Source organism: Babylonia areolata, chromosome 24 (assembly GCF_041734735.1).
Source record: "Babylonia areolata isolate BAREFJ2019XMU chromosome 24, ASM4173473v1, whole genome shotgun sequence".
NCBI classification, from domain to species: Eukaryota; Metazoa; Mollusca; class Gastropoda; order Neogastropoda; family Buccinidae; genus Babylonia; species Babylonia areolata.
In genome coordinates, this window is record NC_134899.1 from 18,901,527 (window position 1) to 18,915,423 (window position 13,897).

Genomic DNA, 13,897 nt, shown 5'->3' on the forward strand with positions numbered 1-13,897 from the left:
GAAAGAGAGACAGACAGAGAGAGAGAGAGAACTAAGATCAGAAATGTTTCATTTCCATCCCATTTTCCCACTTTCTATTCCTCATTACTCTCTCTCTCTCTCTCTCTCTCTCTCTCTCTCTCTCTCTGTATGTCTCTCTATATTTGTGCATCTCTCTGTTTCCCTATGTCTCTTTCTCTGTGCCTTCCACTCCTCTCTTTGGTTTGTTCACACACACATACACACACACACACACACACACACACACACACACACACACACACACACACACACACACACACACACAGAGGAAGACACTCACAAACACGCGCATGCTCACACACACACACATGGAAAAGATAGATAGATAAATAGAGAGGCAGACAGATATATAAATCTATGCACGACTTTAGTTAAGCCAATGGTGAAAACTATTGATACATGCTCCACGCATTAGAAGAGAGGATTGATTTTTTTTTGTGAGGGTGTGCGTACGATTGTATGTGTGTCCGTGTGTGTGTATGCGCGCGCGCGAGTGTGTCCGTGTATGTGTGTGTGCGCGTGTGTGTGTGTGTGTGTGTGTGTGGAGGGGTGTGTAAAAGAGGAGGAGGGCTGGTGGAAGAGATTTCACTGCCATAGTTGAGTGAAGGGGCGAAACACGTAACAGATTTACGGCAGTGTGAGAAAACAAGAATTTGGGCAAACACATATAATATACAATGTCCACTCCGCCAGTGTTAAAAGCAATCCAAGCGAAGTCCTGCGTTGACCAGAACTATCATATCAAGATCGATCACTTCGGTCAGCTCAGACAGTGCCCAAGGTCAGGTCTTCATGACCAAACTGATAAGGAAAAACCGGTATATTCGGGGTAACCATGATCGATTGGTTCCCTGAGTCTTCCTAATCCACCCAGCAGTGTGGGTCTGTCTGGAAATCCCTGTGCTTTCTCTTGTCCTGTGAGAGAATAGAGAAAGAGACATGGAAGGGGAGAAGTCTGAAGTCTGCATGGTTTATTGTTTAGGCCTTTCTGCCCGTGACAACAGGGGTAAGGGGGTGGGGGCTTCCGTGTTAACATCCATTATAAAGAACAGCGCCAATATACGTAAAGCAAACAAAGGATAGAAAAGAGAGAAAGGACAGAGTAAGAGAGAGAGAACGAACGAACGAAGTTTTTTTTTTTTTATTGAGGGAAGTGGAATAAGCATACATGTGCTCTTTTTTCATCCAGCCCTCAGGGCAAATGGAAAATGAAAATGAATCAAAACATCCACAAAGTAGCAAAGAGATGAAGAAATAAAGACATGACATTCACATTCACATTTAAACATCTACATAATAAACATGTACATCTACATAATCATGATACAAACATCATCATATCATGAAGGAAAAAGATCAAACCATGCACCCCCTCCCCCCCCCAAAAAAAAAAGAAAAAAAAGAAAAAAGAAAAAAAAAGAACAAGAAAACAACAAAAAAAAACCAAAAAACCAACAAAAAAAACCCACACAGCCCCTCCCAAGAGAGAGAGAGAGAGACAGAGAGACAGAAAGAAGAAGAAAAAGACAAAAGATAGATGGGCAGATTGGTATGTAATCATGCGTCATTAATCAAAGATAGACTTGTTTCTATGGAAGGGGAGAGAGACAGACAGAGAGAGAGAGAGAGAGATGCAGTATCGATGTCTGGAATTTGGTAAGGTATGTACGAATGATTTTGACATCGCACCGAGCAGTGCGCAGTTTATTATAGGAGAGTAGTTTTCTTGACTCGTGCCAACATAGCTTATTAAATTAACACGGTGATAATCAGTTACATAACTCTTTTGATAATTTTGTTGTTGTTGTTATTCAGGGAGGGGTGTGATGGTGTAAGGGAACAGCGTGTGATTTTTATATTTGAAGAGACTACGGTTTATTCAAGCCTGTATTAAACAAATTGGCTCGAAGGATGTAAAAAAATGAGTGGTAACGAAGCAGCTAATAGGTTTTAATGAAGAATCTAATAGGTTGGCGGAGCAGCGTTGGTTCGTGTTGTTGATAGCTCAGGTAAAGGATCTTCTCAGATTGGCAAAGAAGGGTGCATGCTTTAATCTGAACACTGCGAGGAATTTCCCAGCAGCGGTGTGCGGTGGTGGTGATGGTTTGGTCCCTTTTTCTTCTTCTTCTTTCCTTTTTTTCCGTATGAAAGAGAAGGATCGAACGAGAAAAAATGTGGTGTTATCTAAAACTACAGCGAGATGAAGAGAAAGAAAAACTTGATTCTTAAAACAGTTTACCTTCCTGCATTCTCTGGGTTATCCCCACCGGCAATATATATTCTGTTTGTCCATTTTTAGTTTGCCTGCCTGTCTGTCTGTCTGTCTCTCTCACACAAAAAGACCACAAACACACACACACTGAAGAACAAATATAACACAAACACGTGTGCGCGCACACACCTGTGGCACCACTCCTAATAACTGAAACTGGTGCTTTCCGGTTATATATATATATATATATATATATATATATATATATATATATATATATATATATATATATATGTGTGTGTGTGTGTGTGTGTGTGTGTGTGTGTGTGTGTGTGTATAATTATATTATAAAGGCGTGGGGGTAAAAATTAGAGACGAGACAATAAAAGTGCACTGTGAGAGTTAGCTGATAAAACAGATATTGTTCCCCCTTTACTTTTTTTTCTTTTTTTCTATCTCCCTCTCCCCCCACCCCACCCCACCACCAGCCCCGCACCCCCCAGCCCCTTGCCCAATGCGTTTATTTTTCTGTTGTTTCTTCTCCCACTCTCCCATCTACCTTACCTCTTCTTCAGTCTTGTTTTCATCATACTTCATCTCCGCTCCATCTCTCCTTCCCATTCGCGCTTTTTTCGTCAGTTCTCATCCACCTGTTCCTGCGCGTTTGTCGGTTTCTTGTGTTTTGTTGTCGTTGTTGTTGTTGTTGTTGTTTTCCTGCATTGTTTACTTGGTATACGTTTGGCGAAATCTGAACGACCGACTTAGGGTTAAGCTAATAACGGCAACCCAGATTCTGCTGGGACTTCCTTCGCATTCTCTCTCTATATATACGAGGAAAGACAGACCGGGTTGGAGGCAAAACCGTGGGATGGGTGCTTCTATCCAACAACTGCTGGGAAGTTAAGAGAAGAAAGACGCAGGGCAGAGAGAGAGACGGAGAGAGAATAAGGGGGCTGTGGGGAGTATCAAGTGTGTGTATATGTGTGTGTGTGTGTGTGTGTGTGTATGTGTGTGTGTGTGTGTGTGTGTGCGAGTGAGTGAGAGAGAGGGAGAGAAAAGAGGGGTTATATAGGGCTCCGTGTTGAAGCCAGGCTGGCCCAGACCACCAAACATCGACTGGAACCTTTACTTAAACAATCCAAATCCAAACAGAACCAGCAGGAATGAATGGACTGGGGGGGAGAAGAAAGAAGAGGGCTGGGAACTGGACGTGGAGGTGGGTGGATAGACAGAAGGGGAGGGTGAGAGATAAGCAGTAGGGCTAAGGCAATAAAGAAAGAAGTGTATGTGGTGGGTGGAAAGAGGTGGGGGAGGGGGGACCTAGGGCCCGGTATAAATACCGAGCCTGTGTTGGAAGTGAAGAGGAAAAGGGGGTGAAGGGTTGGATGAGTGAGGGAGAAAACTGAGGTGATTCCACAGGTGAGAGGGCTGAATCCGGCAAATAGGTCGTGCAGGTGAAAAAAAAAGGGGGGGAAAAGAATACACGCAAGCAAACGGACACACACACGCACACGCCCCCCCCCCCCCCCCCCCCCACACACACACACCCCACCCCCCCCCCACACACACACACACACCCCCCACACACACACAAGCGTCGTTTTACTCGTGTTTCTCCGGATTTGTTTTTTTGTGTTTCTTGGTGGTGGTTTTTTTCTCTGATGTGGTGGTAGGGGGGGGGGGGGTATCCGGCAGCGTGCCGCGTCTGGAACTTATCCAAAAAAACTCCTCTTTTTTTTCGTTTTTTTTTTCTTTGCTTTGTGCCGCCTGCTCCTCTCTCTGTCTCTAGCCTGCTGATTAGGCTTAGAGTGGTTGTGTTTCAGTGCTGTGGTGGAAGTAGAGGTGTCCGTCTCGTGCGTGCGTGTGTGTGGGTTTTTCCGTCGTATAACAGTCAGCAGAGTGTGAGGCTTTGACGAGGATTACCGTGATGGTGAGTGCACATAATTGTGGGTTTAGGGTTCGGGATACTATGTTTGGTTTTTGATCTCTTTCTTTTTGTGTCTTCTTTTTTCAAGATGTTACTATGATCGAAAAGTGGTGTAATCATAAGTATTTCAAGCATGGGAGATTGTGTAAGTATTGGGTTTAGGAGGATAGGTAGCCTGCTCAGTTCTGACGGTCTCTTAATCGTGAGAGAGAGAGAGAATGTGTGTGTGTGCGTGTGTACTAGTAGGTGTGTTAGTCAGTGTGTGTGTTCACGTATTTATTTGCGCGCGCGCGTGTGTGTGTGCAGCGTGCGTTTGTGGTAAGCGTGCATAGGCAAGCCCGGCCTTAAATCCATCTCCCTCAAGCACGTTTATCAGGCCAAAGACTGATGAAAAACATAATATTGTTACTACAAGCTATAAACAGCACATCTCACCTGTGTGACGGAAAACAGTTCAAAATTGGCCAGGTACAATATGCAGACGGACGATCAGAGTTGTAGAATATAAAATATACAAACATTGAGTTACTTTGGCTACGGTGAAATGGAATACATCAGTTTAGACAAGCTATGAATAACACGACGTATCGCTTATTTACTTCTGTACATCCAAATCTTTTTCTCAAGTTATTATTTTAACCTGTTTACGTTCATTCCTCTAAACGCTTTAATGTACGGTAGAAGAGCCAACTGTAAATAAAACACGACATGAAGTAGGCTTCATTGCCTGAGAACTCGACTTGATAAGACACACAGACAATCGACCGACATTATTTCTACTGGGGCTTGATGAAAAGGAATTCATTGTTACAAACTGCCAATATCATATACCAAATCAGGAAAACAAAATTAAGGAAAACTAGACCATTAGGTATTTGCTCAATCAGCAAAGTCAATACGAACGACATTGTAAAAAAGGAAATAAAATAAAAACCTGTCCATTGTTACACTAACAAGCCGTACATAACATATGGCAAAACTAATTAAAAGAATGCTTTGTTGCAAACAAGCAATACACAACACATTTACATGTAAAAGAAATTCATTGAAAGAAAAATAGCTCTTGCTCGCTCGACTGGCCTAGATAACACTGAGGGCGAATGAAATCATAAAACGTGCAGGTCTACATAATATTTGTTGAAGCAATAAATTCATAACTGATCGACTAAATAAGAAATAAGTGAAGGAACGCATTGCAATAAACGTGTTTTGGATAACGCATGAAACATCCAAATCAAAACAAGAAAGAAGAAATAAAAACAACAGCTTGTTACATGTTCGGCCACGTAAGCTGCACAAAAGAACAAAAACATGCAGACAGGCAAGCAGACAAACAGGGGAGGAACATGTGTAGGGGGCTGTGGTTCAGGTTCACTGATTAATCCTAGGGGGCCTTCAAGCAGAATCTGCCAGATTTACAACACACCATTTTTGTCATGTTTCCGCTTCACTGATGCAACGCCAGACACGTTGTTTTTTTGTTGGTGGTGGTTTTTTTTTGTGTGTGTGTGTGTTTGTGGGTTTTTTTTGGGTTTTTTTGTTTGTTTGTTTGTTGGTTGGGTTTTTTTGGGGTTTTTTTGTTGTTGTTGTTGTTGTTGTTTTTGTTTTTTGGTTTTTCTTTTCAAAAAAGGAAGAAGCGCAAAGGAAAGACTTGCAGGAAAAGTTATGGTGGGGGTGGGATTGTTGAACAAACCTGTTTTGTCTGAGAGTGAAGGGTGGGTGAAGGGAGATTGTCTGCCTTTGTTCCTGCTTAAAATGGTTTGTCTCTCTGTCTCTCATTCTGTTGTTCTTTAATTTGTGCTTTTTTTTCTTTTCGCTTAGTGTAAGATGTGTTTGTGCAGCATTTGCATCCACCATGTGTACATGTCGGCGACCTCACGTTGAACATCTCAAGTCTTCTCTCTCCCTCTCTCTCTCTTTCCCGAGTCTGTCGGTCTGTCTGTCTGTAGCTCTCTCTCTCTCTCTCTCTCTCTCTCTCTCTCTCTCTCTCTCTGTCTACCTCCTACCCTCTATTACTCTCTCACACATACTCCCTCCTCTATCTTCCCCCCTTCCAAACACACACACACACACACACACACCCGGGACACACACACACCGGGACACACACGCGCGCGCGCGCGTGCAAACCGGCGCTCGTGTTTTCGACGATGGTTTTTTTTTGTTTTGGTTTTTTTTTAAGTCATCAGACAGCTGTAGAATGTGCATGGATTATTAACACTTTTCGAAATTTCTTTGAAGTTACACGAGCCGCGAGTCTTTTCTTCTTCTTCTTCTTCTTCTTTCTTGTATAATTACTCAAGAAATCAAAACATCCCAAGAATATCGAAGCAATATTGGAGACCATGTAGATTCCCGAACCTCTCCGCACCCCACTCCACCCTCACTCCTTGCCCTTTGAACCGAGTGCCTGATTGTATGAGTCCGCCACGGAAGCTAAAGAGGTCCTCAGCCCCCGTCTTACGTCAGCTCGGGGATGTCAGGTCAAGGGAGGCAATCGGATCATGGGACACAGGTGGTCTCCCCTGCCAGAGTTCACCTAGGGGGGTGTCATCGGATTACAGATGCAGTGACAGTGTTCCATGAGCTGTCGGGGACCCCACAAGGAGGCTGACATCATTGCAGAACCCTGGGGGTCTGCTAGTGTGTGGATAAGGGACGGAGTGAGAGATATTCGTCCGCACGGTGGAAAATTCACACTCGCATGAGTTTGCGCGCGCGTACACATACACGCGCACACTCTGTCTGTCTGTCTGTCTGTCTCTCTCTCTCTCTGTCTCTCTCTCTCTCTCTGTCTGTCTTTATCTCCTTCTCACACACACATACAGAAACACACCCATGGATACACATATTCACCCATACACAGACACAAACTTAATGCACACACGTAGTCACATACACACTCACACACACACACACACACACACACACACGCACGCACGCACGCACGCACGCACGCACGTACACACTCACTCTCACACACACACACACACACACACACACACACACACACACACACACACACACACACACACACACACACACACCGCACACCGCACACACAATCTGATCAGCAGCCACCAATATTCTATCGCTTGAAGGCAAAAGAGCTTACAGTAGTGGTCAACCCACTAACCGATACGTGAACCCTATATCAAGGAGAGTATTGAAAATGTTGGAATAACTATGTCAGTGAAAACGTCAGTAAAAGTACAGTAGATTGTATTTGCCAGTGTGTGTGTGTGTGTGTGTGTGTGTGTGTGTGCGTGCGCGAGTGAGAGAGAGAGTGAGAAGGCTAGCGAGGGACTTGTGTGGGGTCGATTGGTTTTAATCAAGCAATCGAAAATGGGTGCCGGTCAGACTAGGGCATACAACCAAGCTAGTTCCAAACATATATATATATGAAAGCGGGAACCCGGACATCGTGATGGGAGGAAGGGGGGCAGGAGGAAGAGTAGTGCGTAAGTGAGACAGCCGATATATATATATATATTAAACAGTACTTTCGTGACTTTCTGGAGTCTGACCAACACCCATCAGGGCATTCCATCGGTGACGTCAGCGGAAGGGAAGGTGCCCTGACGTCACACTGACATGAGGGATTCCCACAGTCAGTCTACTCAAGGTACAAACTGTATCCGGACAGCTCGGCAAAACCTTGCCACCACTCCTATCTGTCTACCTCTCTCCCTGTCTCTCCTGTCAGTGGTACACATCTATCTATCCTGCCAGGTGCAGACTCACACGGCACACATGGTAGATCAGGAATTGCTGTGTTGGTGTGATTCATCTCCATGATAACACAGCTCTCTCTCCCTTTCTCTGAATCTGCCTATCTCTCTGTCTGTCTGTTTCTCTGCCTCTCTGTCTTTGTCTATATGTCTGCCCCGCTCCCCACCCGCCCACAACCCCCCCCCCTCCCACAACACACACACACACATACACACCCTCTCTCTCTCTGCCTTTCTCTCTCTCTCTCTCTCTCTCTCTCTCTCTCTCTATTTCTGCCACACACACATGCGCGCACTCTGGTCTCACTCTTCCACCCACGCATTCATCCATTCACCGAGCTCTACACACACACACACACACACACGCACACGCACACACACACATACACACACTCACACACACACACACACACACACATACACACACTCACACATACACACACTCACACACACACACACACATACACACACTCACACACTCACATACACACACACTCACACACACACCCATACGCACACACACACACACACACACACACACACACACACACGCACTCTCTCTCTCTCTCTCTCTCTCTCTCTCTCTCTCACTCACTCGCGCTCATGAGGAAGTCCGGACACGTCTTTTTCTTTTCTCTGCCCACACTTACCTGCATTCACGTTGTCAGCAGTGATTTGCGACCTGTCAGAATGACAAGTGCTTACAAAACCCATCTTGCCCCCCCCCCCCCCCACTCCACACCCTACCCCTTGTGGACAAAGGTGAATGAAGAACACAGATACATTACTTTCTACGTTTGAACATTAACAGTTCCTGTTATCAGCTGTTCTATCGTCGTAATCTATTGGCCGCAGGTATTTCCCGTGTTCGTTAGTTATTAAACTGACGTTTTTCTCGTACATTACCAGACAGCCTGGGTATATAATAAGTAAAATGGAGAAAAAAGAAATGCACGTGTTAATAAATGATTAACTTTTAACCGAAGGAAGATAAGTGACAGGAGCTCTATAACATCTGTCTATCGACAGTGGTCGTTCAAACTGTACACAGAAATACACAACCCTTTGTTTGTTGTGGTGGTAGTGGTTGTTTTCTTCTTTCTGTTTTGTTTATTCAGTTCATCCGGAGTAGTTTATGATGGGCTCACACACGGACGCCACTACACAACACACACACACACACACACACACACACACACAGTCATACACACACTCACACACACACACACACTCACACACACACACACACACACACACACACACACACACACTCACACACACACTCACACACACACACACACACTCACACACACACACACACACTCACACACACACACACACACACACTCACACACACACTCACACACACACACACACACACACACACTCACACACACACACACACACACACACACACACACACACAGTCATACACAAACGTATACACACGCACACACATACGCATGCACGCGCGCGCATTCCCGCACAATCAACGAAGGAAGCGAGTATACCATTCACATAGACGTAGTTCACTGACGCTAAATGAACCTTTCATTGTTCTAAATAGTAATACAACTTAACACCTTCATATTAATTTCATATCAACTTACAGACAGTGGTGAGAAATGGCCCATATGATAATACCAGCGTCGCCCGGCTTTACACAAGTCATGGTGCAGGTACATACGTGTTTCGGTGATGTGCGCCACTGGAAAGGTTTGACCCAAACACAGGCCCATGACGATAAAAACAAGCTTGAGCTGTCGAGTACCTGGCACAAGCATCATCAGTTTAAACTGTCTGTGATGGGGGTGGGTGGGGTAGTAACCTGCGGAGTTTAAGGAAGCGTGACAATGATATGAGAGGGTGGGAAAGAGGAAGTGATTAATTCTAAGATGAGTAACTCTGTGAGGGCTGTTTGAGGTATTTAGAATGTCACACGCGACAGTAGTCACGATTTTCTGTCTGTCTCACTACCCCTCTCTCACTCTCTCTCTCTCCCCTTCACTGTCATTCCCCTCTGTCTTACAATGTTAATGACGTTACATGATCATGATATCCACATCACTCACACAAAAACATTGCCTGAAGACATCGTTTCATCCTCATGTTCTTTTACAGCTCTGAAAAGAAGGTCTGGATATAAATGCCACTATCTTCTATTCTGCAAAATGTGTTGTTGTTTTTTGTCAATTTGGTCCCAACACATAATTAATAAAATCCGTATCCGTCATTTAAACGAGCAGTTAAGCTGAGTTTGATGTGATAAAAGAGGAAAGAGAAAGAAATACAGGGCACAAAGAGGGCGTAACGACAATGAATTGCAAGACAAAACTCCAGATAAAACATTACCTCGTCTGTGTAAAGGTAAAGGGGACGGGGAGGGGGGTTGCGGGTGGGTGGAGAGGTGGCAGAAAAGGGAGGAATGGAGGGGTGGGGGGCGGAGGAAGATGGGGGTGGGGAGGAGGGGCAGGAGGGACTAAACACAACAGTGCTCTTGTCGTGGCCTGTCGCCACGCCTGAGTGAGCGCCAGGCATGTGGAACTGGCTTCTCCCAGCTGCGTCACAACACAACACCACACCACACCACACTACTCTACAGTCGCTTCCGTTCGCTGATCGACGTTGTAGGTAGTGTGTCACACATACACACACACGCGCGCGATGCCTTCGCGCGCGCATACACACAGACACAGTCACACACACACACACACACACACACACTCGCGCATTCACTCACGCACTTACACGACAGCCAAACACACACACACACACACACACACACGCGCGCGCGCGCGCACTTGCGCGCGCACATACACGTACGCATGCATACACGCACACAAACAACTTAATCACACCACAGCACAACTCACGCACACGTCCGCGTGCGCACGCACACGCACGCACACACACACACACACACACACACACACACTCTCACGCACGCACACACACAGAGGCAGAAAGAGAGAGGAGGGGGGGGGGGGGGGTCGGGAGTTATGAAGTCACGGTCCTATAAACATTTATGAAATCATGATGTCAAGATTCATGACAAAGAAGGGGAGGATGTCGGGTACACTGACTGATTGTATGGCCGACTGACAGTCACGTCACAGATGGCCAGATTGTTTGACGTACACGTCTGTGTCCGGTTTCTCTCCCCAACCCAGCCCCTGCTCTCCGTCATTTCTAACCTTTAGAGATACATACACCGCCCCCCTCTCTCTCTGTCTCTAATCTCAAACACACACACACACACACACACAGTGATCTACCTTCGCGCGCGCGCACACACACACACACACACACACACACACACACACAAACACTCAGATCTGCCTTCACAACACACACACACACACACACACACACACACAAACACACACACGTTGTTCTCTCTTTCATTCTCTTTCTCTGTGTGTCTCTATGTCTCTCTGTCTCTGTCTGTCTGCCTCTCTTTCTCATTCACACAAACACACAAGAACGCACGCACGCACACATAAACACATTCACACACACACGTTCACTCACACACACGTTCACTCACACACACACACACACACACACACACACACACACACACACACACACACACACACACACACACACACACACACACACACACACACACACACACACACACACACACACACACACACACACACACACAGGAGTAAGGCTGGAGAGATCGTTGTCAGTCAACCCACGTGTCTTCCCTCAGCATTATTAATTCCGTACCTCAGACAGGGTGATACACTGTGGGAGTGGAGAATGAGTGTCTTTATACTGAACACGTAGTGTGTGTGTGTGTGAGAGAGAGAGAAAGGTTTGTTGAATCATGTGGAGAGGCAGTGTGTGTGTAGGCTGAGGAGAAACACGGAGCAATGAATCAGTAATCAGACCGCTGTTTGCTGGAGGAACTGTCAACACCTTTGGCCTTCTATCTCTGAAAACGTTTCCATTGTGTGTTAGTAGAAACTGCAGATGCTTTTACTTTTGTGTTTGCTGTTATTTGGGGAAGTTCAAAGTGTTTTGAGTTTGACCGTGAGTGGGTGTCTTTCATAACCGCTGCGCAGACCATGATTATATTTTTCATTCGTGGCTGCGTTGATGACATTTTGGGTCCTTAAAATTATTCCACGTGATGTCGATCACCTGTCCACACTTTCTATCCACGTTTCGTGAAGAAGCTGGCACAGTGGAACACCTTGACATGACATAGAAGCCATTCAACATCAGTGAAAGATTGTGGTGATAACCTTTTTATCTGTTTATGCCGCAGTCACGTTCTTTTGTTTTTCGCCGAATCAGTCTCCGGTGGAGCTGTGAACAGAGCGGACTTGATCCAGACGATAATCGCCTTATCAAAGTTTTCATCTTGTGTTTATATCAAACTAGAAAGAGATTACAGAAGATGATTGTCATGTGATATGTGCATCGATCAGTTAGTGAGTTAATCCGTTGAGTTGTATTTTTCCAGGTCAGCCAGTATTTTGAAACACCAGAAAAGAAATTCATACATTTTTGCACTTACAAGAACTCCACCCCACTCAGCCCCCCAAAAAACCGAACAAAAGCCACTTCATCAAGGAAAAGACGGAGAACGCAAACAACACAAAAAGAGAAAGTGCGTAGGTTAGGTTTAAAATTGATTTTTAGCTGCTGGAAATTCACATTTAAAACGTCCTAGATCTTTTGAGCTCGAATAGATTTTTTTTCTTTTTTTTAAACAACAATCGACTAGCATGGAGTACTCGTGTCTCCACACAGCCTACGTTACACTGCCACCCGAGTGCCATGTGGATTCCTTCACAGGAGCCACCCGTTACATTCCTGTCCCAGCAAGCCCGCTTCCTTGTGGACACTTTCTGCCCACCGATGGCATGTGGCAGTTGACATTGTAAGACAAATATTGGTGGGCTGAGGTCTATCGCTTTGTGTGTCGGACTAATGGAAAACCCATTACGGTTTTTCTTTTTTTGTGGGGAGGGCGGGGGGGGGGGGGGGGGATTAGAATGTGTGTGTGTGTGTGTGTTACTACTCTCTTCCTGCCTGTTGTTTGTGTTTGTCTGTCTGTATGTATGTATGTATGCATGTATGTCTCTTTTTGCACAAACTCTCAAACACTCACGCGCTCATATTCACACATTCAAACACACACGTATGCTGTCTCTCGCACACCAACCCTCTCTGTCTCTCTGTCTCTCTCTCTGTCTCTCTGTGTCTCTCTCTCTTTCAATCAATCAAAGTTTCTGTGCATAACTGGGTTGATCGACGGCGTGTTTTAAAGATATGAGAGACACAGAAAAAAATGAATCCGTTGTTTCCGAAAATGATAGATACGCAAGTTATTATTTTGTTTTTGTTCAGTGACCTCCACTTTTTTTTCTATAGTTTTGTACCAAAATATTAATTACAATAATATATGGCAAACTCAAGCATGCAAGAATCTGTGACATGAAAGTATTACTACTGTGATGTAGACGAAAGGACAGAGAAAGAGAAACAAAGAGAGTGAAAGAACGTGAATTAAATTAGAAGCAGTTAATGAGCTGAACAGGACGCCGCCATTTGGGGACATAATGATACAGAACAATTATTTGGGCATATGAATGAACAGAGAGCGAGATGGAAGTAGGGAAGTAATATATTTAAGATCTGCTTATCTGTACCATTGTTGTTGTTGTGTGGTTTTTTTGGGTTTTGTTGTTGTTGTTGTTTTGTGTGTGTGTGTGTTCTTTTGTTGTTGTTGTTTGTGTGTGTGTGTGTGTGTGTGTGTGTGTGTTTTTTTGTTGTTGTTGTTGTTGTTTTGTGTGTGTGTGTGTTCTTTTGTTGTTGTTGTTTGTGTGTGTGTGTGTGTGTTGGTTTTTTGTTGTTGGTTTTTTTTTGTTGTTGTTTTTTTATATTGATCTTGTTCTTTCTCAATTCTATCCAGTGCAGCATCACAGCTTTGTAGGTATGAATAGACAGATGGAGAGAAAAAGGGCGTATTGATTTCCCGCACCA

General features: G+C 44.8%; 1 protein-coding gene across 4 annotated transcripts in view; it reads left to right on the plus strand.

Moving 5' to 3' along the window:
• LOC143299037 (uncharacterized) overlaps positions 1–13,897 on the plus strand; it is a 216,355-nt gene that overhangs the window by 165,126 nt on the left and 37,332 nt on the right. The gene's annotated exons all lie outside the window — the stretch shown is intronic.